This window comes from Stegodyphus dumicola, chromosome 11 (genome assembly GCF_044657685.1).
Source record: "Stegodyphus dumicola isolate Sdum_Otavi_A_Nest chromosome 11, ASM4465768v1".
In the NCBI taxonomy this organism is placed as follows: domain Eukaryota; kingdom Metazoa; phylum Arthropoda; class Arachnida; order Araneae; family Eresidae; genus Stegodyphus; species Stegodyphus dumicola.
Window position 1 is genome coordinate 114,989,324 of NC_140778.1, and position 25,178 is coordinate 115,014,501.

The 25,178-nt window shown below is 33.6% G+C and overlaps 1 protein-coding gene and 1 long non-coding RNA gene across 2 annotated transcripts in view; one reads left to right on the plus strand and one right to left on the minus strand.

Annotated features, from left to right (window-relative positions):
• LOC118187283 (glutamate receptor ionotropic, kainate 2-like) overlaps positions 1-25,178 on the minus strand; it is an 826,434-nt gene that overhangs the window by 615,885 nt on the left and 185,371 nt on the right. The window lies entirely within an intron of this gene.
• Positions 16,772-25,178, plus strand: part of LOC146994271 (uncharacterized) — a 68,934-nt gene continuing 60,527 nt past the window's right edge. The window contains exon 1 of the long non-coding RNA XR_015043857.1: positions 16,772-16,919. This is a non-coding gene — a long non-coding RNA (uncharacterized LOC146994271). The remainder of the gene's footprint in view (positions 16,920-25,178) is intronic.

Genomic DNA, 25,178 nt, shown 5'->3' on the forward strand with positions numbered 1-25,178 from the left:
ATCCACTGATACTAAATACACTACCATATACTACACAGATGCTCGTATAGATACACAGATACTATATTATACTCATAAATAAATACTATATAGATTTTTCTCTACTACACAGATATTAAATACGGATAGAGACACAGAATCGATTTACTAATGCAAGACATTGCTCAGATATACGAATATTAGCGTAGATATACAGATGCGATAAGATACAACAAAACTCAGATACACAGATACTAAATACACTATTATATAGATATGAAGTACGAATACATTAATACAAGTCTTTACACAAATTATTTGTAATTATTTGTATTATTTACAGGTTCTAAATATAGTTCTTCGTAAAATATTTGAAACATAAGATGAGAATGAATTTAAAATTGAACGATCAGTTCCAGTTCGTTAGGCTTAAAATTAAATTTCGAAAACTTACAGGTTAGTGAAAGCTCGAAATTTCGGTTTGAGCAACATAATTATTGCAGATTGGCAAGATCACCAATAGGGGGTCAAATTAATCACTAAATGTTTCTGCATCTAATTAATACGCCTGAAAAAATTCTGCCTCTTGAAATTGGCAGATGAATAAGCAGAAATAAAAATGTACGATACATTTTCTTATATACATCATGACAAAACTAAGATGCATTAACAGACAGTACGATAAAACTTATGCTTTTTAGATACAGTAGAATAAAATGTATGCTGTATATGCTGAGAGAAGCATTTTACATTTCGGTTCTAATCTGCAATAAATTTGGAGTTACAATTAACTGCTTTATAACATTACCCTTGAAGGTTTTTTTTCTGAAGATACGTAATATTTACGCACGTAATTTCGTATATATTTTCATAACTTTTATTACTTGAAAATTAACATGAAAACAATAATGCAGTCTATACTTTCCCTAACGAAGGAGAAGAAATTTATATGTTTTAAAAGAATGAATATCTGCTTCTATGCTCAAAATCCTCGCAGCAAGTGCTTGTAGAGCATTTTGCTATCAAGTATAAAAAGCATTATTTTGGGGCTTTCGGAAACAGTATCCATAAAACAAACATTTACTGCAGAGCTCATAGTATCCATGCATACATTACAAAAACACTTCTTTTGCAGTTGTTGTAGACTGCCCACCTTCGCCGTTTTGGCTAGCTTAAAATTACATGAGAATATTGACGCCACAGAACCATGTTGAAAAGAAAGTAAAACCAGATCTGAGTTTCAGAAATCAAACTAATAAGATTGTTGTGACTTGGCAACTTTATTTGCAAGATTACTTAGAGTCATCTGTTTCTGAACAAAGAACCTCAAGCTTCTTCATTCAAATATCTGTCAAAAATGCTGCATTGCGCCAATTACCAAACAATGCTTTAATGCGGTTTTCATAACGCCATGAGCTATGCTGTCTCAGAGTAATCACTCTGCATACATCTTCCATAGCACGTAGGCCTTGTAATAGCCAGTTGTATGTATTACAGGTCTTGCGCTTTCGAAATGACTTCTGGAACAGAGAAATTGATGGACTAGTAATGGTGTTATTTATTGTCTTTATTGCTTTTGTTTTTGCTTTTACATTTTGCATTGTTACTTATCCTTTAGAATACAGGTAAAAGAAAATTTCTTGTTAAGTTACATATTAAATATGGAATTCCTATTTCCTGGATAACGAACTATATAAACAAATTTTAAACAGTATACTTTCAGTGTCCATGGTATTCTCAAGTTCTTTTTCCAAGTGGAATGAGATCTAAAGACAAATCCCGGAACATTCCACCCTCTGTGCTTTCAGAGAGTGGAGAGATATTTACTCTCAGGCGTTATAAAGACATCTTATCCTCATTTATGTATCTTGATTTTTTAAAAATTTGTATCTTTTGGGACAGATCTGGGCTCAACACATTAGAAATAGTTTACTTTATAAATCTCTCATGTGAAATGAGATCGAAATCTTTCGTACTGTATACTTCGATACTTCAAACTTTGTTCTGTTGCTCAACGAGGTAAATGTATCCTCACTTCCCATAAGTGCCTCAAAGGAACTAATACATGAAAAGTATGAAAAGCGAATATTTCCGTGCTAGTTAAGAACTTTGCCTCTGTACTAGGCCATGGCCATCCGAACTGGATTGGATCATTCGAGAATGATGAATCCTGGAATTGCTCCTTGGCAAGCGGTGGTCTGCGGAGAATAAGCGCTAAGATGGCACTGCTGTTCAACGATGATAGAATGGCGACGGTTCGAGCAGGTGAGTTACTTAGAAAGTGCAAGCCCTAGTACCATTTGCCACTAGTATCAGTAGCACCATCTGGGAATACATTATTTCCCGTTTCAAAAATACTTGCCCACCAATCGAATAAGAAAATGGAGCAATGATATTTAGAACCAAATTCAGTTTCCTTTGAAGAGGCTAACAGCATGAATATTCGAACGTTTTTTCATGTTCAAGAGACATATCCATTTTCATAAGTTTATAAATTATTCCCTTACGCAAGATACGCTCAGATTTGTTTGCCATATCTAGAGTAAGGAGCGCTTTGTATCTAGAATAAAGAACTTTGTGAATGTATCACGTCTAGAGTAAGAAGTGCGGTGCGATTCAAGAGTCTCAATACCACCAAACTTTATTGAGGACTTCACTTAGCCGGTTATTTTGAGTGACTCCTTGCCACACACACTCTATAAACTTGTAAATATTGCATACCTTCTCCGGGATTCGATTCCGGGCCGATCGATATGGCAATCAGGATCACTAAGCACTCTACTAGCTGGACGCCTCAACAGAGTGTCAGAAAATCTCTACCGTTATAACAGACAGCATCAAATGCATTTTCGTAAAGAGAAGTGTTATAGAAATCATGTTAAGCGCATTTTCATGGCTCCTGTCTTGCATCAATAAATAGAAAGAAATTTAATAAGAAACACTTGGTCAGTACATCTCCGCGGTAGTGATTAGTGCTGTTTGTAAAATAAGAACTGTAACTATTGAGGTTCAGTCTGTCATCTTAGTTGGTATGAGTTTTTGTAATCTGTCATACTTCTGTTTCTTGTTCCTTAATAAAATCAAGGAATTCCTCAAAGTTATTTTCAAGACTAATAGCGTTATTATTATTCTTAGCATTAAGCAGTTGCTCAACTGTTGAATATAATCACCACTTAATAACACTGAAACTCAATTAACATTGATTAGCTAAAATTTGGAGAGCTAATTTTTTTTAAATTACTCGTGCGATTTTTACAAAACCTAGCAGTTTGGCGTAATTTAAGTGGTAGAATCGAAATATGGAAAAAAATTGGCATGCCTTTTCAGAAAAAGTTCGATTTTGTGTCAAAATACCTATATTAGAACAATACTATATATAAATCTAATATATATTTAAAGTCACGCTTTCGAGACATGAGAAACGTAAGTTGAATTTCATCAATCGACCCAGTAGAACGGGATATATAGAACTCTCCTTCTTCTTTTCGCAGTGTATACACATAAAAGAAGATTTAAACTATCTACATATATAATGTGTGTTTGATTGTAAGTGTGTTAATTCATACAAATCTGCAGTTTTATTCTGATCCAAGAAATTATTCGCATTTGGCGTTCAAAATTAGAGGAAGATCATATATAAGATGAGAAAACCCCTCCCGCTTGGGGAGTTTGTATTATAAAGTTACGCTCACGACACAGATCTTAGGTTCCCGTCGCCATTCTTGCGTTTTCGCTATCAGAGGAAGTTATCATGCTAAGCAGGGTATTTGTAATTGATTTATTACAAAAATTAATATTTCCGCGCAGTTCAAATTTCTAAGCCAGGTTACCCACTTTAAGCTCATATCTCTGTTATCGCGTTCCATTATCAGTTCTTATTAAAACCACTAAATGGCGCAGGGTTTGCTTATTCTTTGGAACCTTTAAAGTAGAATCTAAGTCTGCTATTTGTTCAGTTTTTTCCGTGAATGTTTTCAAAACGGTGAAGAAATCTGCCTAAGTGGCTGCTGATTCACTGAAAGCTCTTTTTCGAAAAAAAAGACTTAACCGATAATAAAGGTGCTATTCTTACTGAAACCATTCTTACTAAAACCATTCTTACTAAAACCATTCTTACTGAAACCATTCTTACTGAAACCATTCTTACTAAAACCATTCTTACTAAAGCCATTCTTACTGAAACCATTCTTACTAAAATCATTCTTACTAAAAGTCTATTTTTAGCCGTGTTAGTTCTACACTGCTCTACAATTTTATCCGAACTTGTTAGAATTTTTCACATTTTATTTTGAACCAAAATGAGAGAAAAATCTCCACCTCTTCGTTCTGCGTAAAGCTCCCGTCAGGTACTTATCTCCTTTGGAGAATGTTCTTTACAGTTGTATCAGATGTCAGGCCCTAATAGGACTCTTTCACTAACTGGCAAAAGTAGGGATCACTATCACCTGCTGCAGGCCAGTATACCGGCCAAACATCAAAGCGTAAAGCTCAGGCCTACACCAGGTACTTCAGGTTATATACAAATATGAGGAAAAGTACAAAATAGTGCAAAAATCGCCCATGAAAATATTTACAATCTATACATGAGATGCAACTGTACTGAGAATAAGAAGGTCAGTGTAAAAAGGTCCGGAGTATTTAGGTCACGTAACATCGAAGACAAACATCTTCGAACAAGATTTCGACATATTGAATCGAAACTGACAATGCTATCGTATAATTCTTTGCTAATCCTGTTGAGACATGGAAAATCTTGAAATCCTCAGTATGGAATTATTTCGGCCTCACAATTGGCTGAGTGGTTATGACCACTGTATACTAGTAGTTCGACCTGGCATTGGTTCAAACCCAGACGAACGCGCTAGCTGCAGGGTTAGTTTTCGTGATTATCCCTATGTGTAATGGGAATACGAGCCACATTTACTTAGAAAGTCCTCTAGAAAGGTATCCCTGCTCTTAGATAGCATTCGTGGTTTTGCCATATTTAAGTAACCTAAACCTATGGAATTGTTTCTGACTAATCATCGAACATTCAGTTTGTCCTTGAGTATTTTAGTTTGTAGAATTTCAATCTTCAGATTAGATCAGTCTCTAAGCAATTTGCGGCCCTCTGTTAACCTTCGAAAGAGAACAAAAATTACATTATTATAATACGTCAATAGAAAATGGAATTCTACCCAATATTGGGAATAACATACTACTTCTGGCTCTAAAATGGACACAGAAATAGCTTCTCCACTAACTCTGAAGAAGTATGTGCTAATTTGCAAATGGAATTAACAGAAATTCAATGCAGCTCAACTCTAAAGCAGAAATTCATTGCTGTGGATAGCAAAATTTTACAAATATTTGCCTGTGAGGTTCCCAAAAAGCTTAATATGTGCATATTGTGTGATTTACATGTTCAGTAATACATATTAGTGTTAACAATATTTCTTATTTATGACAAAGGACAAGTGCCCCAACAAAGTTCAGATTAGCACACATTCCTCTGACCTATTCTGAAAATCGCTAGCCTAAGTAGCTTGTCTTTAATCCGAAAACTAACTGCAGGAAAAGTATACCGCGTGTCGAGGGAAAAATACACATATACATTATCTTCTATCAGAAATAACTTAAGTTTCTTTTACCTTGTAAAAAACTATGGCTAAAAGTTTATGCAATTACTCATTTTTTAAATACATCATTAACTGTGTAAATGCTTTTTTTTTTCTGCCTTATTGCAAGCTAATGACCCTTTGACTCCTTTTTGTTATTGCGTTTGTCATGTCTGTATTAGACTTTCCGAGGTAGTGCATGAAACTCAAGAAATGTGAGAGAACATTTTTTTATGACCACAACATAAAGAGGCCCTTTCATTGCAATGTAAAGCACAGCTTCTCTGTTCAAAAACAGATGAAGACTAATGATGGCATATCTTGCCGGAACTGATATGGTTAGTCTATGTATATCTAGAGCTGATCGTTATGTCCAGGTAATTTGTCATGAGAATCCTGAATATCTATTGTCCGAACATAAGAAGCAAGAAAAGAAACTTTTACAGAGGGCATTGCAGTCAACAATATTTCTAATATCAATTTTAATCAAGACATGCAACAGAGCCTGTTACGTCCCCTGGAAACAAGGGTGGCAAAAGAACTTTAAATTTCAAGAATAAAACCTATTTAGAAGTAAAAAAGGGCAACATTTATATCATACTATCCGCTACGCTACAATGAAAAACCCCTCCCACTTAGGACGTTTATATTAAAAGTTACGCTCACGACACCCATCTTAGGTTCACGTCGCCATTCTTGCTTTTTCTCTATCAGAGGAACTTATCATGCTAAGCAAGGAATTTGTAGTTGCTTTATTACAAAAATTAATAAAAAATAAGCCTTCGTCTGGATTTTAAATGCACCGGAAAAATGCTTAAAGGAAACACCAAACATTAAATTTAAAAACTGCACAGAATTTTACTCTGCAGAACAACTTTATCAAAAGTAAAAAGACACAAATTTCAATGAAAATGTATTACATATAAAAAAATTACAATGAAATAAGCAATAACCCTTAATATAAATTTTAATTATTCTAATAAATAATTTAACCAACTTCCCGTTGCCTTCTCTCAACAAACGTCCAGTATCCAAGAGAAACATTAAATTTTAAAAACTGCCCAGAATTATCCTCCCCTCCCCATTTTTCCAAGTTGCAACAGTGCTGATTTTCAACAGTCATCAGTCCCGTATACAAAGAATTGAATGAAAAACTGTTGCCAAAACCCCGTTTCTAAATGAATGAAACTATTGAAAATGATGCTATTTCAACAAAAAAGATAAAAAAACTGATTCGAATTTTGAAAAAATTGCTTCGAGGAGCACTGGCTCTTGTCAGATGCACCTATGTATCAAATTTCGTAGCCCTGGGTCTATTAGCTTACGCGCAGCATGAATGAAAGACACACACACAGACAGACTTTTTATTGTATGTAGAGATCTTCGTAGTTTCGTCAACCAATTTCGTTTTGACCATTTGGCTTCCTTAACTCTATTTAAGTAATATATCTTTGTGGAAAAATTCATCGTTATATTTCAAACAATTCAGCACAAAAGAAAAAAACTCCCTTTTATTTCGCTAATGGTAAATCTGTGTAAAAAAATCATTCATTTCTATTCATTTAATATTAAATCTCTTTAACAAAAAAAAGTCCATTTATTTAATTTGAGAAAATATTCCGTTTTATGTAATTCAAGAAGTTAAAAAAAATCATCTCGATGGCAATATTATTCCGGCTAGGGGAATTCAAGGTGACTTGGAAATTTTCTACCCGAGTACTTCTTTGCTCAACATCTTATTAACATGGAAATTATTGAAGTACCTGGAAGACATAACAGACGAGCTAAGCGACTCAACAAAATGAAGCTTCGATGACATTAGAATTTCAAATGAATGTTTGTCTACAGATGAATTGTTGGTAGTTCAGAGATCACGAGAGTTATGAATAAATTCATGAAGAACTTCTGCTTTGGGGTGTTTTAACAAATCGCTTCAAAGTTCAGAGCTTTGTGTTGTCTATAGAATGTTCATTGAATTAAATTTCAAGTTTTAAATTGAACACCTTTTGTATCTAGAATGAAGCCTCCTATTTGTAGGTGTATTTGTTAAAGTACATTCTCTTCTTACTAACATAAATTTTATTATCTGAGTTTAGAATTATGCTAAAATAACTAAAAATTGAAAGCAAACGGAATTTAATTTTTCGATTTCTGAATACGTAAAAAGTATATCGTTATCCTAAATATTAATCCACTAATTAAACACTCGTTTTAAAACAAGTGATAGAACGGTCTAACTTAATTGTACATAATAGCGATACAATAATGTTACCTGCATATTTATTTGAATTTTCAGGATAGCAACAAGTACATTACATTTTATCGTAATTTTGGAATTTTAGCGATACATAAATTTTAAAATCAGGTGAAACTATTGAGTTGTCTGAAAGGTCATGACGCATTTTATCTATGTTCTTCAAGGGTCCTTTATTTGTATAAAGAAGTAGGAGCAGTTAATAGTATATTGCCTATTTCGATGGATAACTTTTTATTCTCTTTTAGTAATCTTCGTAATTTCTCATTCACTAAAGAGCATAGTTTAATCAGCAAAACTCTGAGCAATGTGCTGATTTAGTCCTAGTCTAAACTAAATGTTATACCGCGAAAGAAATTCTGAAGGCAACGAAACAAGTTTGAGGACACACGATCAGGCGAGTATGACACGAACACTTTTCATCCAAAATCCAGTAGTTTCTGTCAGTGATCAAACTTGAAGATGGGAAAAAATTATAATGAACTCATATAAAAGAGTAGACTATTTTCTTCAAAATGGCAATCATATTTTACTCAAAAACCATTTAGAAGAAGATGCGCTGGCGGTAACTAACGCTAGATGTATCATTTCTGGGAATTTTAGTCACTCCTAAAATTATCACTGAACATTTCATGTGTAATGTTCAGTTCATAATTTCACTTCGAAAATTAGTCCCTGATCATTTCATGCGGAAATACCACACATTTTATGTAAAACACTTTAAAACTGGAACCGATATAAATACCAAGATTCAGCTCAATAACATTGATAGTCTGCTTCATAATGCAGTTAAATACCTGGGGGTTTATCTGGACAATAGATTAATTTCAACGAGCATATTAATTACATATCTGACAAAGTACAAAACGCATTTGCTGCCCTTTATCCAATGCTTAAAAGAAACTCGCCTCTCAACATTGGTAATAAACGGTTAAGTTATGTAAGTATAATCAATTCTATTCTACGCAGCTCAGACGTGAGCAAGCACTTCAATAGAGAAAAAAACCTTCCAAGTCCTGCAAATCATTAAATAATGATTTCAGATTCTATAAATATAGCTACTATTCTTATCTAGCTATATGGCGCTTGTATCAATTACACTAGAATTTACACGCCATAATTCAGCACATCAGTGTTAATTTAATTAATTCAATGACCATGAAATTCAACCAATCTGAATTTTTTAAAATTTATTACGTGCTCTGCCATTAGGTACTACACGGAAAGGAAGTATACCCCTTGGAGGATGTTTTAAGAAGAGAAACTGGCTTTTATCCGCGTTATAAATAGGGAAAAACACGAAAACCACCACGCAGCCAGCCCGTTCTCACCGGGAACCGAATTATCAGTTATCAGTGGCTTTTTACCACTCCGTGGCTGGTCGGAAAACATACTGATTTGAGCATAAATGGATGGCCATGCCCTCGTCAAGCGAAGACGTGAGATTTTCTACATGAAATAACAATAGCAATTTACTAAATAGTTCACATTCATTAAAAATAAAGTGTTTTTATAGAAATCACAAATTCAGATTACTATAGGTAGTTTTTTCTTATAAACGCATCTAATGGATCATGACTTAGTCATCGCAGTATAAATACAAGTGCTTAACCAGAGATACTGACAGCCTTCACGCACTGGCCACCTACAGCTATTAACATTCAAACGAGGCGGCATCAGAATCTCAGTGAGATTATGTAGAAGCATTTGACATGTGGTAATACTGGCACTCTGAACATTATTGTATGAGAGAAGATAATTGAATTGTTCAAGTTATTTAACTAGTTAACGGGAATTGCTGTTTATAATTAGCCGGCAAAGGTTCTTTATCGAAAAGACTCATTTCAAGCCTTGATGAATGTTACACATGTTTGATTATGCACTCCCAACATGGGCTACCATTACGAATAACGGTATAAAAAGTCTTAACCGTATTGAATACGATGCAAAGAAGAATGACAAAAACACCAAACTTCTTCAGGAAGAGCAGTTTTTACTTTGATTTTAAAACTGACCGTTATGTCCCATTCCTTTTTAATTCATATCCTATATATTTGCTTACAACAGAAAGTAATGCTAATTAAAATATGATAAAAGAAGTTCAAAAGCCAGCAAAAGTTAATTGCAACTTACTTCTTGTGGAGTATAGAAGTCATCTTGCTGCTTGCCTGAGCTAAAAGCTATCTATTTAAAAAGAGCATTGATGGAAGCCACACAGATTTCTATTAGTATTTAAAGTTGGTAAAAGCCCCTTTTATGATAATTAGCTAAAGATAAAATCCCGATGCCTTATTTGTAAGATTTGATTTTGATAGATGTAAATTTCAAGACAGGCAAATTAAAGGTTGAGACACCAAGAAGGTAAATTAAAGGTTGAGCTGTTGCTCATGTCACAAAAGCAACTCAACGAAATTCTTCGTGGCAAGGAGTCCACTATTGTACTTGTCGTTGGCAACATCCTCCTAAAATGTCCACAGTTAATGTGAAAGATTCTTTTTAGTTTGCAAACTGCAAGTCGGTAGTATCCCACGAAGAATGGACAAATAATGTTTGTTGAATTTTAAATCAATGACTACGTAAGTTGATAGTTACCAAAGCTATAACTCGCTGATGGTTAGGAGGAACCTCTGGAGTGCAAATAGGTGAATATACTTCTTTAAAAACATTTTTATCTTGTTCTTACACGGTTGTCCTTGAAAATCTCTTTTCTTCTCTTTTGTAATTGAATTTATAGAAGTTATGTGACATTGGCATCTTTTACTCTTGCGAAGCTTTTAATATCTTGTTTCAACAACCATACATTCTAACATGTAGTATGTCATTATCTGAGCATTCAAGTCTATATGCTGGCAAAAGGAACTCGTGTTTGATTCAGAATCTATTTTGCACATTGCTTATTTCGCTGATTGAAGTTACCAGAGACCATTAACAATTCTTTCATTACATAATTATAAGCCACAAATTTGAATTTTTTTAAATTTTAAATGTGTTGCGTAATTTCAAACACTGATTAAGCTAATTTCAAACACTGATTAAGCTAATTTCAAACACTGATTAAGTCGCTTGGAATTTTTGCGTTAATTGCGTTTACAAATATTACAGGTATTGTTTGCTTTTATTTTAACTATTGAGAAAAATTCATCACTTCTATGATAATTTTCTCTCAGACAACTCCAAGAAATTTATCTACGAAGAAATCATAGGCAAAAACGACAACAATGTTCATAAAATTAGAAAGACAAAAACAAAAATAAAGGCATAACGCGACAGATAAATGTCAAATGATAAAATAAGCCGTGAAATTTAAGTTTTCTTCCCTTATGTAAAGTTTTTTGCTCAACATTTCTATCCCTGAGTGCTAGCATTTTCTTCCCATCAGAGTAAAAATACACCTTTTGATAAAACTGAGAAAAATGGGGTAAATTTCCGTTTTGGGCCCAAGGGTAAGAACTAAGATGAAAATTTCTTTCCATTTACTTTCAGGATAAAATATTTTCGTCGTTTCTTTACCATAAAAAAGGAAGTTTAAAGACGGTATATATAGAATATAATGCTTTTATGTGGAGGAAAATACATCATTCTTTTGGAAAGGTAAACCCGAATTTGTTGATTTTTTTCCCTACTAAAGTGATTTTTAGGTAAGACACAACTCTTACGTCAGTTTTATGCCTTAATAAATATTTATTAATTTTGCTTTTTGAGAGAAAATATGGCCTTAAGATTAAACTTTTTAGTGAAATAAAGCAACAACCCTGTGCTTAATCTCTTGGATTACAGGCTTATAATTCTTGCTGAAAAGACAGAATAAAAATCTGGCTTATTACAAGCTATTATTTTGAAGATTATTTCTTGTTTAAATTGTTTGGGGTAAATAAAAGTCTAATTTTGAACAAAATATTAATGCCTAAACTGCACACATTTTGTTACCATTTTTTAAATAACTTTATGGATAAACTAGTATTTAAAATAATAAGCATTATAATAATGAAAATCAATTGAAAAATTTCTTAGTACAGTTTAACACTTTAAAGCGTTTACCATCACATTTCCCAAAGTTAAAAACCGTTCAAAAATTGTAAAAATATAAAAATGATAAACTTAAAAAGTACAGTCTACTTATCATAAGTTTCATCTGAGTGACTTTAGAACAATTTGAAACTAATCAGTTACGACTAGCTATCAGAAGTAACTCCCTAGTAATTCCTGATGTAGGCCATGAAATCATTTAGCATTTAAAATGAGCTGTTAAAAATTGCAGCCCCAAGTGTTAGGAAATACCAATTTATTATATTATTTCATCATAAATTATGATCATGTCGAAACTTACAAGCCTATTTAATTATGGAAACGGTTAATCAACCAAGCGTAGTCTTGAGTTTGTTTCACTAGATAGCTTATACTAACAATGCTTGAAATAACTTTGCAATACATTGGCTTGCAACAAACATTTTTCTAGTGATAATAAATTTTACTTTGCTATTAACTCCAAAGCCACAGGTAATCCCTCCTATTAGGCAGATAACCCTCGAGTGCTTTGCCATAATCAAATAAACCAAAACAAACTGGTTCCGAGAAAATATACTTTGCTACCAGTAGAGAATTTTAGAGAATTTCCAGTTTTATTTATAAGTTAAAAACAGGGATATTGTTAAGTATGATGTCTTTGTTATTATCTCTTACGCTTTTAAATTATATTAGTTCTTTCGTTGATTCCTGGAGATAGAAGATTGAGGATTCTTCTTCAATTAGGTAGATTGTATTAATTAACTAATGCATTCTTTAATTCATTAAGCTAGCATTTTGGCTTGTGAACACGTATACATGGTTGGGAAACTTCAGTAATTGAATTATTTCGATTTAAAGCCTTCAGGAATCTGTGTTTTTCTCTTGCTTTAAAGAAAATTTCCCATTTTAATTACTTTCGGTATGTGGTTAATATTACACTTATACAGCTAAATAACTGACTAGCTATAATTCCTTTGTACACTGCGATAAAAAAGAAAGAAAAATGGGATCGTGACCGTTCTATATCTCCCGTTCTACTGGGCCGATTGACAAAATTCAAATTGCGTTTTTCATGTCTCAAACGCGCGACTTAGGATATATATTAGATTTATATATAGCATTGTTCAAACATAGGTATTTTGACACAAAATCGGTCTTTTTTTTAAATAACATACCACTTTTTTTCCATATTTCGATTCTATGACTCAAATTATGCCTAGATATTAAAATTGTAAACTTTGGTACGAAATTTACTGAGAAATTCAAACAATTATCTTGGCGCAACTTTTTCAGTTTGCGCCAAGAATAATTCACTTGGCGAACTTCTTAATAAATAGTAACCAACTTTCCTTTCCCTTCCATTATGCTGGAGACCTCATTCTTACCACTTTAAACTGTGCATGAGCGGGAAAAACATGGTTCCTATTTTCAAATAATTTCAGCAAAGTCTTTAAACCACATTTGAAGTTTTATCGCTTTCAACAAATATGCCAAATTTCAAAACGCGCCAATATATAAATTCACGTATATCTTCGGAAATTTTGAATAAAAAACTGTAATTTTTTGCAGGTGTGCTTAGAAATAAGATGATGGTAAAAGTTTTATGGATTATAATACAAAATGTTTTCTGAAAAATTTATAAAAATTATTTTAAAATACAAATTTTAAAAATAATTAATAAAAATGGGTGAATTTTATTTGGAATGAACCTGAATTTCGAGATGTGAAAGAAAGAATCAAATAAGTTTAATAGTAAAAGAGAGATTATTAAATATATACCAATTTCAATTAACATTGAGGAGCTAAAATTTTGAGTTTCTAAACACTACTCGCGCGATTTTTACAAAACTTAGTAGTTTAGCGTAATTCGAGTCGTAGAATAGAAATATGGGAAAACAATGGCATGTTATTTCAGAAAAAGTCCGATTTTGTGTCAAAATACCTATATTAGAACAATGCTATATATAAATCTAATACGTATTCTAAGTGACGCTTTCGAAACATGAAAAACGCAAGTTGAATTTCGTCAATCGTCCCAGTAGAACGGTAGATATAGAACTTCCCAAATATTTTTTTCGTAATATACATTACGACATGGCAGTAACATTTTAATTCACTATACTGAAAGATTCTGATGACATTTATTTAATCATATATCTATACCTCAAGAACGTGATTACGAGTCCTTTGCTACAAACTCATTTCGTACTGCCCTGTGTATACCCAAATTGATATCCAAACTACCATGCGCAACCTAATAAATTGCATAGTTAGGAATCATAGTAACAGAAGTATGTGTTACTAAGTTAAAATATGATGTGCTTTTAACAATTTACTAGGCTTTTCCTAATTAGACTTTCATTTATTTATTAATTTAATATAAAAATTTGCTTGAAAATTTTTAAACTTCCTAAACGCCTTTAGGCCTTCCTGACACCGTTTATTTTCCACTCCCAGATTTTAATAACTATGCATTTTAGAGGTTATTCCCATAAACAAATTTTAAGAAGCTTCAGGACCAACAAAATGGGCAAAATGCCGACTTTTATTTGCTTAAATTTCAGTGCAAGCTTTCTATATATACAGGAGAGATGTTAAAAATGTACCTTCAGTAGCTCAAAAGATATTAAGACTTTTAAGTTTGACTGAATTAAAGTGACATTTTCTTTTAATGGCTGCCACAAACTGCATTCTTTAAAACAGTCACTTCAAGCATGTTCCTTTCCCTCACCCGACTTGCGATCGTAAAGTCGCAAAAATATTATGTTTCGGCTACGAGGGATTTGACGTCGGAAGGGACAATTCTCAGAACCCGTACATTTCCAGGAAACCTACGTAGCTAGGTTATCATTTTCATTTACTACAAAGACTTGAACGCCAAACGGTAATCGATTATCGCTCAGATTAGGATCAAATGATCCTTCAGAAGTAGAACTTTAGTCTGACTGGTTGATCTCTACGCGGGACAGAGCTGCAGCCAAAACATTTTCGGCGAAGTTTCAAAAATTCCCACGTAGCCGCTACATCGTTTCAGTAGCTAGGCGGGACTTCGCTTTCAACGGGGATCTTTTTTCTAGGAATCATCCCGTTTAAACCAGTTCTATCAAAATCTCGTTTCTCAGAAAGGTTCCGTCTAGCAGGGACCGTTTCTAGATGTGATAACCTCTTAATAGGTATCATCATCCCCACACAACATTTATTTTCTTCACTTCACCTGAGATAGTAGATCAGGTCAGTCTTCATTTTGGACGTTTTCATGAAGCGAAACTCGCTGAACGGAAATGAAGGGAGGAAAAATATTAAACAACTGGAATGTTCTATTCAGCTGTTGTTCCTGTACGAGTCAAATCGGAAGTCAGAAAATGACCTTGAAGTTTCGGTTTTTAAAGGAACAGACTATACTATCATAACCTTAATGGAAGGTCAATTATTTTATTTTCCATCTGCCATAAAGCTCGAGTGAAATGAAATTAGACTAGTTTGCTGTTAAACTGGTAAATTTTATAGTTAAAAACTAAACTGATTTTTATTCGATGTTAATTTTTTCTTTTATTATTAAAATAAACGTTTGAAAATTTTGCTCAAGTTTATTATTACATTTTTAATGACGCCATGCATGGAATCAGCATTAAAATTTGTAGAAATTTTATAAAAATCATTTATGAACTAATTCGATTTTCTTGTGTTTTCCCTAGGCTCGCAAGCAAGAAATATTCATTAAATACAAAGGTACATTTCATTTATGAATATCATTTATGAACTAATTCGAAAAATCATTTATGAACTAATTCGGTTTTCTTGTGTTTTCCCTAGGCTCGAAAGCAAGAAATATTCATTAAATACAAAGGTAAGGATTTAAAGGTACTCTGCCCCCTTAAGAACAAAAGCATCAAAATTTATAAACAGAGTTTTATACGATATGTCTGCAGAAAACATTTAGAGAAAAATATTAATGTTTAAAAAAATAATAGCGAGTTTTATAAAATAAAATTTTAATTTTTTCTGAACAAGTAGCACAATAATATATTTCTCAAATTATGTTTGAAATTCATTGTTATTATATAATACAAATATATATGATCAATAATTGGCATTTTACCCAAGTGAAAATTATAATCCAAATCTAGCATATTCCCCACTTTTAACAATTTTTTGAAATATTAAAGATTTTTGTTTTGAGTGTGATTATGGTAAAGCCTCGAGGGCTATTTGCCTAAGAGGAGGGATGCCTTCGTGGAAGACTTTCTAAGGGAAACTAGCTCGTATACACGTTACACATGGGGAAAACCACGAAAACGCCCATGCAGCCAGCCCGTTCGCGGGATTCGAACCTCGAACCGAACTACCAGTGTTCAGCGACTTTACCGCTCGGCCGCTGGTGGGCCGATTTTTGTTTTGAAATTAGATGTATATGATACATTGCATATACTTTAATTTATCTGTTTGGTAAAATCGAACTTTTGTTAGCACTTAATAACCTAAGAAAAAATATTATGTCGATTCCTTGTTTGCTTTGCTATTTAGCAATGTCATTTAACTATTTTAAAAAAGGTTCAGTTATTATTTTACATTTGTAACTTATTTTCCAACCGATAATCGAATCAAATGCATAAAACTGTTATTAAATTTCATTGTTTCCCTTTACATTATATCCTCTGTGTTTCCCAACAGATCGTTTTGTTTATTCTGGAGGGAAAAAAAAAAAAAAAGCAATACACCGTATGGTAATTGTAGCGCAAGCCTACAAGTAGATGCTTCTTCTCGGCAAAAAAAATCAACCGAAGAAAACTCATTACCATTCCATTAGGTAAAAACGACCACAGCGCCCTCTGTGAAAGGGCGCTAAAAATATACAGACATCATTCGGGGAAATGAGCTTTTCCTTTTCTCGTTTATTTTACTCTTCTACTTTTGCAGGAACGATGGAGATGAGTGTTCTATCTTCTCATGGGGATTCCTTTCGAACAATAAATGCATTCTGCAAGCGATAATAGACTCTAAAATCGAATTTGAACTTCAGAAAACCTCGCTATTTTTGTCGAAAAACGAATGGAAGCGGATAAAATAGATGAATATTTGAAGAGGTGAGAGAATCTTTCGTCGATATATTTCTTGTTTCAACAGGATATTTAATGCCACATTGAGTAAACAATTTAGGTCATTCTACATTTCAGTCTAAATGATAATTGTGTTCAATTTAAATAATGAGAATGCAACATACCAGTATGAATTTCAGTAGAAATGTTTCTCATTTATATTTATTACAGCGCCACAAAACAGTTACTTGAAAATTTCAGCAATACAAAGGCACGCATAGTATCTGAGCCTAGTATGGAAACTTAGAAAATGTTATCTTTTTATTTATTCTAGAAAAATAATATATTCTTCGTTTCCTTTCTAATACTGAACGTTATGTATGCTATGCATTTTACATGCAATATTTTGCTAATGCCTATGATTCTAGTTTTTTTGCTGTACACATAGAATTATAGTCACTCCAGTTTTTTGCTAACACCTATAATTATAGTTACTACAGTTTTTTGGATTCATGCTGAAATGAAATGAAGTAATTTTTCATTTTAGTTGCCTGAATTTTTCTTTACATTCAAAATATAACTGAAAATGTGCTAAGGAGAACGTTACATTGCTTCCGGTGAATATTCCTAGCTTTAATGACTTTTTCTTTCTTTTTTGAATTCTATACACAAAGTACAAAGATTCTTATTTTAGTTTCATCACAAATAAAATAATAAGAATCGTAAATCTGTAAAACAAATATTTATAACCATAAATATTGTTACGAATTTTGTATTTAAAAAGCTAATATTAATAGAATTATTATTAAAATTGTTTTCGTTTCCCCGTGCAACGCAGCATGTGATAAATTTTAAGAGAAAGCTACGCCGAAAAAGTAAAAATGGAAAGAAACACGTGCATTAACAGTTTATAAACAGATATCTCGTAATTTATACATAAATTGAATAAATGTAATTGACTCCTGTGTTAGCTGTAACCATAATTTTACTCTTTTGCTTTCCAGAAATCCCGAGAAAACAGAAATTACCAGAACCTTCTCATGACCGTTTAAAAAGCTGGAAAGAAACATCTAAGCTCAATTGTTGTTGTTTACTTAGCAGCTGTAATTTTAAGATCGGATTAGCTTTCTCTGCGCTTTGAATTACGTTCTACTTAACGTTTTAGTAGTTTAAAATATAACTACTGCGTGATATTATGTCATATTGTACGAATATCTTTGAGGAAAAATTTAGCGTTTTATAATATTTCTTGTAATAAGAATAAATTTTATTAACTTTTTATCGGACTTGTGTATTCAATCTGGTGCTACTTTGGTAGACGGTTGCACGGATTTTTGGCGATTTACATTGGCGCAATTGTTGGCGCGGTTTTTACAGTCGTCAGCCATCTTGAAAAATGCTGTTTTTACGTATTTCACGCATAGTAAAGTATTCGAAACTTTAAAAAAATAAATATCGTTAAAAATAATGGATTAATTTTTTGTTGAAAACGTTGTTTTTTTTTAAGATGGCTGGCAAATGTAAATAAATACATTTACTAAGAGTATAAAATGCTAAAGTAAGGTTAAATTGTTACTTTCATATAATAGAATAAAAACACTGCTATAAAAACACTGCGCCAACATTTAATTGGAATAAAATATTACTTAAATTGAATATCGAATTAAAAACATCATAGCAACATTTAAAAGAATTAAAATATTAGTTAAATTCAAATACTTTACGTTTTATAGGATATAATTATTTAACATTAAAACAATAAATATCTCAGGAATTTTTTAAAACAGTGTATTAATTTTTTAATAAAAATTCAAGAATACAATTATAAAGCAAAATAAAAATATGTACTTACATTTTTTTAGTATTTTACCTGCCGTATATTGATAAGTACCAGAAAAAAAAACGATCTTCATCTGTGATCCACATCTCTCGCACTTCATTGAAGAAGCAATTAGCGAGGTTTCCTCCAAAAATTTAAAATAAATTTCCTCTGACCCTTGTAATAATAAATAAGTCTTTGATTAGGAAAGCCAGGTTGGCCAAAATAAGGCCTCAAACGGTAATTTTATTATTCCAATACCAATAATTCTTCGTAATTACCAATAATAACATTCACCTTCGAAACGGACACATCCATTCGCTTTAAAATCTGAGGAATTCGAAGAGATAAATAATAAAATTTTAAAATGGCGCGGTAATGCACAAACATTCAGTAACCAAACACGGAGCTGATTACATCACGCATAGAAATAAAATTATTTAAATAATTATTCATAATAAAAATCATATTTCAAAAAATGCAAAATTAAATTGTATTTTAAAATTTAACAGCCATAAATAATGTTTAAAACATTATATTAAATTTATAGATATTAAAATCAATTACTTTTAATATAATGTGACGTAATTCATTACATCATTCACAACATAAAATTCCATAAAATGTCATAAACAATAAAATTTTTATTTCAAATAAAAATGAAAAATTCAATTCATTTTTATTATTTAGAACTCATAAATAATATTTAAAACACGGAATTTATGCATAATAAAACGCATTATGTTTTAAATAAAATGACAACAAAGTATCGGTTACCATAAATAACTTGTCCAGCAATGGGTTTACCATAAGTCGTATCGCTCGCCAAAAAAAATCGCCAAAATCCGTGCAGCCGTCTACCAAAGTAGCACCTTCAATCTATTATGAACCAGTACGCATGCAAGACTTTTTTTCTGGTCCACGAATGGGGGCGTGGGTTCGATTCCCACTTCGCAGAAAACAAGAACACAGTTCATAAGAACAATAATACATACCGTCTATCGCGGAACTACGAGAAACCATCCTAAACTGCCGACCTACTAATTGACAATGTAGTGTTTTTTTATTGTTATTTAAAGAAAGGATTAAAATGAGAAATAGAATTAGTGCTACCTTTTAATTTTTAAAATTATCAAGAACAGCTAATGGTGTGAATGATAAAATTAGTACGGCATATTCTCCGGAAATAAACAAACGGGATGTGCTCTCCTAAAACAAAGACACTACGAGAACACAATACTGTTGCGTGCGTACGGGTTCATTATGAATTGAATGCACAAGTCCGATGAAAAATGGACAAAATTTATTATTATCACAACAAAAATGCTTAAATTTCCTCAGATATTCTTTCAGTATTACAATATCTCATAGTAGTTATCTTTTAACCTACTCAAACGTTCAACAGAAGTCAAGCAGCTAAAGAAAGCTAATCCGCGAATTCGCTACAGTTAATTAAATAGGCAGGTGATTTTTCTTGTAAATAAAAGAAAATCTGGCTAGTGAGTCAATCGGATTTTTTTTTTGTTTTTTTAGCTGATGTATAATATAAAAGGTGCCCTTTTTTACTGTTCTTCATTTACTTGTAATATTTAAAGGGAAAACATGTCAGTAGATAAAGTGCATTTACGACACTGCATTTTATATGAATTCCAAAAAGGAAGCAACGCATCTGTTGCATGTAAAAATTTATGTGCGGTATTTGGAAAAGATATTGTAAATGTTCGTACTTGTCAAAGATGGTTTAGCAAATTTCGTTCCGGGGACCTGAGCCTCAAAGAAAGTGTTCGATCTGGACGACCATCCAAGATCGATAATGATGTTTTGCGATCCATGTTGGAAAATAATCCACATTTAACAAGTCGAGAAATTGCAGAAGAGTTTGGCATTCATCATACAACTGTTGGAGATCACATTAAATCTCTTGGGTTTGTGTTAAAGCAAAGTGTTTGGGTTCCACATGAATTAACGGAAAAGAATTTGTCTGATCGTGTAAGAATATGTTCATCACATCTGATTAGATACAATGTGGAGCCGTTTTTGGACAGGCTGGTTACTGGAGATGAAAAGTGGATTCTTTACGAGAATATTAAAAGAAAAAAATCTTACTGCAAACCAGGAACATCATCAGCAACAGTTCCAAAACCAAGTATCCATCAACGAAAAGTACTGCTTTGTTTGTGGTGGGACAGGAAAGGTCCAGTGTATTACGAGTTGCTGAAACAGGGAAAAAACATCAACGTGGATCTGTACTGCAATCATCTGGATAAATTGAATGCAGCTATCAAAGAAAAAAGGCCAGCATTAGCGTCCAGAAAAGGAATAGTGTTCCATCACGATAATGCTCGCCCGCATACTGCAGTGGTGACACTACAAAAACTGAATGCGTTAGGATGGGAAATCCTTAGTCACCCCCCGTATTCACCTGACATTGCACCCTCTGATTATTACTTGTTCAGATCTCTGCAAAATTATCTAACGGGAAAAAAATTCAAGTCTTTTGAAAGTGTTTCTAAGGCAGTTGCTGACTATTTTAACTCCATGGATGAGAACTTCTACAAAACAGGAATTTACAGGTTACCTGGAAGATGGCAACAGGTTGTAACAAATAACGGAGCATATATAATTGATTAATATTAAACATATATTTTTATAAATGAATTCAAATATTTTCTTTAAAATACGACAGAACTTTCCCTCTATAAGTCAAATCAAATACACATTTAGAAACAAAATTGACCATGGTCTTACACTATTTACAATTATTTACGCTACATACTATGGCCATAGTAATGAGCTAACCAGTAGTAATGAACGACTTTAGATTTAGAGTTTGAAGACTTACGGATCCGAACCATGACCGACGTCATTCAGCCTGTTTAGAACTTTGTGCGGACCATCCCAAGACGACTGTAATTTCGGACAGAGTCCTTTCCGTCGAGTCAGATTCCACAACGGATTTAATTGTCTGTTTAACCTTGTCCCCTTCGTGGAATTGATGTTCAGTAGCCTTTGTGTCGTATCGGGTCTTCATCTACTCCGTCGTCAAGTTGACTCGCTCTCGTGCAAAGTTGTGCATGACTTCAAACTGGGGCTGGAGATCTTGAATATATTCCTCAGGCGATGAAGGAGCATCCGGAGGACGACCAAACAGGCGGTCACAAGGCAGACGAAGGTCTCGACCGAAGAGCATCTGGGATGGAGAATAGCCGGTAGTCTGGAGTTTCTCTCCGACCCTAGTATGATTTCGGCAGCTTTCTGAGCTGGGTCTTTCAGACAAGGCATCGGCGTTTCCAGGTGAGTATCCCTTCTGACGATGGATAGTCATGTCTTCAGATGCTCAAAGCAGTTTGTTGTTTTTGAAGTCTAAGGAAAAATTGTATTTCCTTAAAAAGTCCAGTCCGAGTATGCATGGAGCCACATACGCCGTGTCCGAGCCACATACGCCGTGTGATGGTAGGCGGCACTTCCAAATGTGATGTTCACGTTTAACTTCTCTGCTATGTCGATCTTATCACCAGACGCAGTCTGAAGGGTAACACAGGATGGCGTCCAAATAAGTTTATCTTTAAACTGTGCAGCTAAATCTTTCCTAATGATGGTAACATTAGCTCCTGCATCAATGATCATATTGCAAGGAACTCCATCGGTATGCCCATTGATGGACAGTCCGTTACTGTTGCCACTCACTGTAGAAATCTTGAGCGCTTTAAAACAAGGTTTTTCATTATCTTCCACCCTTCGTTCCTTGATATGGTCATTAAATTGTTTCCTGCGTCGTTGCTCAGGAAGGGTTTCAATTTTCGTACCCTGGGGTGTTCTGCAATTCTTTCGTACGTGGCCTTCAGCTCTACAGTTCAAACACTTTAGTTTCTTATCAATCCTTTTCCGTCCCATGGCATTTAATTGTCTGTTTAACCCGCTTCTCTTATTTTCTGTGCTCTGGGGTGTTCTGCAGTTCCTTCGTATGTGGCCTTCAACACCGCAGTTCTAACACTTTAGGGTTGGTTTCTTCTCACCAGTATTCCGTCTTCAAGGCATTCACTGGTCTTTTCAAATCATCTATTTTATTATCCGTGCCCTGGGGTGGTCTGCAACGCCGTCGTATGTGCCCTTTAATACCCCATTTCCAATACCTTAGAGCCACTTTGTTCTCACTCTTACTCCGTATCAAAAAGTCAAAGCTTTGACTTCTCTGGCTAAATCATCTAAACGAGCCATCAGTTGATCCACTAGCTCGTGGACTCGCACAGCTCTGACTGGGTAGCGATTTCTACGAGTTTCTTGCTGGGCTGTCTCGAACTTCATGGCGTACAACAGAGAGCTTTTTATGTCCTTCACATCCGCCATTCGAAGAGCTTTCTGTATTTCAGGATCCCGGATACCGTCGATGAAGTATTGCAGGGATAGGCTTTCCCTTGTTTCAGTCGGGAACTCCGAAAAGACGAGATGAGATAGCCTTTCAACATCTGTGGCGAGTTTCTGTAGTGTTTCTGTGGGCTTCTGTTGACGGAATTTTTATTGAAGCCTGCTGTAGTCTTTTAAACACTTTTCCCCAAAGCGCCGGATAGAGCTTCAAAGTCTAGTCTCTGGTTTTCGGGAAGCGTCTGCAGGATATCCGCTGCGTCTGCTCTCAGAGAAGCGGCGAGATGATAGCCTTAGCTTGGTATTCCCATCCATTCACGTCCGCAATTATAGAAAATTGGGTCTTATACACTTGCCAGGATGTCTTCCCATCATATGTAGATAGCTTCAGAGATGGGAGAGCACGCATCGGTAAAAATTTTAAACCATCACTATTGCTCCCTGCCGTCGCTACGAATTTCTTTAAAGTATCCACTTCTTTAACAACTGCAGAAACTATCTCATTAATTTGTTGTTCCATTTCTTGTTTAACGGAACAAACTCTTCCTTCTATTTCTTCTTTGACAGAATCAACTCTGTAACCTATTTATTGTTCCACGGCCGAAAATCTTCTATTTGCTCTTTCACAGAAGAAACTTTTCCTTCAATTTCTCCAACTTTGATTTCGACCCCGTCCATTCTGCCTTCTATAGCCTCAAATTTATTTTCTATTATGCACGAAATTTCTCTTTTTATCTCTTCTTGTCCTGCTTCAATCTTCTCCTGACGAGCTTTCATTCCCTCTTTAAATTATGCTTGGCCAGCTTCCATCTTTTCTTGGAATGCAGCAAAAGCACTGATTAGCTGCCTCAATTGTTCTTCCATCGCTCTAGTAATTGGCATTCAAACCCCACCGCTTCCACCAAAAATTGTTGCGTGCGTACGGTTCGTTATGAATTAAATGCACAAGTCCGATGAAAAATGGAAAAAATTTATTATCACAACAAAAATGCTTTAATTTCCTCAGATATTCTTTCAGTATTACAATATCTTACAGTAGTTATCTTTTAACTACTCAAACGTTCAACAGAAGTTAATTAAAAACAGCTAAAGAAAGCTAATCCGCGAATTCAAACAGTTAACAAGAGCAGTTTTCCAAACAAACTCTTAAAATAACAAAAAACGAACTATTAATAACGAACTGAGAGGTTTTCATGCCGCTTATATAAGCTTTTTAGATGCGCGAGAATTTTCTAGCACTTTCTCGAAATAAAAAAGAGATATTTATTTATTAGATGTTAAATGCACGTGCTCTTGTATCTTTAATTTTCCGGCTTAGCTTTCCTTTAATATTCATTACGCGATGCACTACGCGGGGAATAAAACAATTTAATTTATAATTCAACTAACATTAGCTGATTAAACACCAAATCCGTAACAATGCCTTATTTAAGAAAGAGAAAAGTTAGTTGGAAGAAACTCAAAAGCACATCAATGTACGGTACAAATTCCTGTTTTTCAACTTTGAAGAGCTTTAGGTGAATACTCTTCATGCCTTGACGACTTTGTACTGATTGTAGATAAATTGTATATTTATAAGAACCAATGCCGATAGTTTATAATTTACGGAGTTTATAATTTATGATTATAATTTACGGAGTTTTTATGGTTCAAAACCATGTACCTGCACATGAGAAAATTATCTAAGTAGTGAGCAGAAATAGGAAAATTGCCTAATTGGTTATCATGATGCACACTAAAGGGAGCTACAGTAGCTCGAAAAAGTTTAGGGATAGGAAATATCAGGTTTTTATTTTTTTTTGGAAGTTTTATAATTTTAAACTTTTTTGTATTTTTTAATTTTACGTTTTTTTTTTTTTTTTTTTTTTTTTTTTTTTTTTTTATATATATATAATACATAAATAAGACACTAAAGCAAAAAGTGGAAAGGAAATATTTTACAGATTAATAGGCTCATTGGCAGATGGCACTAATCATAGCGAAGTAAAAATTAAATTTTCATGACAAAATATCCAGGGCAGCGGGCATGGATGTGATTAAATAGTGAACAGATTGATGAGAATGCAGAGGTGGCCACTTTTCAGTAATACTGGAGTAGAAGAGTGATAGAGCAATTACATGGCTAA